Genomic DNA, 1,294 nt, shown 5'->3' with positions numbered 1-1,294 from the left:
CTCTTTAGCCTATCAGAAAATGCTGAAGTGACAAAGAACTTGTAAATTCTACTATCTTAATGTGGCCTCTAGCAACATCACATAATCAGTGTGGTTTGTTTAAAGAATTCATTCCTGACCTTGGTTTGCTTTGTATCTTTTTTAAAACCACTGAGTACACATTGAATTTATAGTGGTAAGCTTAAGGCGTCAGACAGCATGAGATGGAATTCCAAATCTACCATTTTGTAGCTGTGAGAACTTGAGCAAGTCATTAAACCTCCATTACTTCATCTGTAAAATGGTACTAGTAATACTTAATTGCATTGTTCTCAGGATTAAACAGACTAATGAGTATAAAGCTTTTTGTGAGCAATCAATAAATGTTAGCTTTGAGTATTACTATAATTATTATCCATCATTTTCTCATTATTTACTGTACCACCATTCAAGCCACCACACCTAGAACCTGGAATGTTCAGTAGCTTCCTCACCTCCCTGCTTGTTCTACTCTTGCCTATCCTAAACCCTTCTCATCTACTTCCCAAAGCTAAGGGGTCCTTTCAGAAGGGAAAAGCAATCAGTTCAATCCCCTTCCCACATAAAACAGAAATGCCCCCCAGCTACCCTTAGCACAAACCTGAAAGGCCCTGCATGGCCAGACTCTCGCTTACCCTCCCTAGCCTGTTTCCACCTCTCTTCCCCATTCCCTCTAAGTCTCAGCCATACTCGTCAGTCTTCCGCGTACAACCCATACTGCACATCCTCCACCAGACCCTTCCCCCAGCCTGCAGAGCTCTGTCCCCAACCCACGCCCTTCAGATCCCAGCCCCAAAGCTACCTCTTCAACGAGATCCCACTCAGGTCTTTTCTCATATTCCTTCCCTGCAAAGCACTTAGCTGAATAAACGCATGGCCTATTTAATAAGGGATAATTTCCTAATATCTGCTTTCTCACACGATTTGCAGTTTGCGGGAGGGTACGGCTGCCAGTTTTGCTCATCGCATTCCCCATAACCTAGTTCAGCCAAGACCTAGTGGAGGAGGCAGTAAATATTAAATTAACGAAAGAATGGACGCATGCAGAGCGGTTAAAATGGCTCGGACTCCGCAGCCTCAAAAAGTTGGCTCCCGCACCTGAGGCTCCTTATTAAATGGTTCCCAAACATGCGGGGTCACTTTTCCGTGTTTTGTTTTTTAGTTTGGCCTTGGTTTGTGTGTCACTCTTCACGAGTAAAGGTTCAGGCGCGGCCACCCTTGAGAGCGTAGACGGGACACCACCTGAGATAGAACGCCCAGCAGCAGTGCTGCCGGC

Source organism: Pan troglodytes, chromosome 4, assembly GCF_028858775.2.
Source record: "Pan troglodytes isolate AG18354 chromosome 4, NHGRI_mPanTro3-v2.0_pri, whole genome shotgun sequence".
In the NCBI taxonomy this organism is placed as follows: Eukaryota; Metazoa; Chordata; class Mammalia; order Primates; family Hominidae; genus Pan; species Pan troglodytes.
This window is presented reverse-complemented; position numbering follows the sequence as displayed.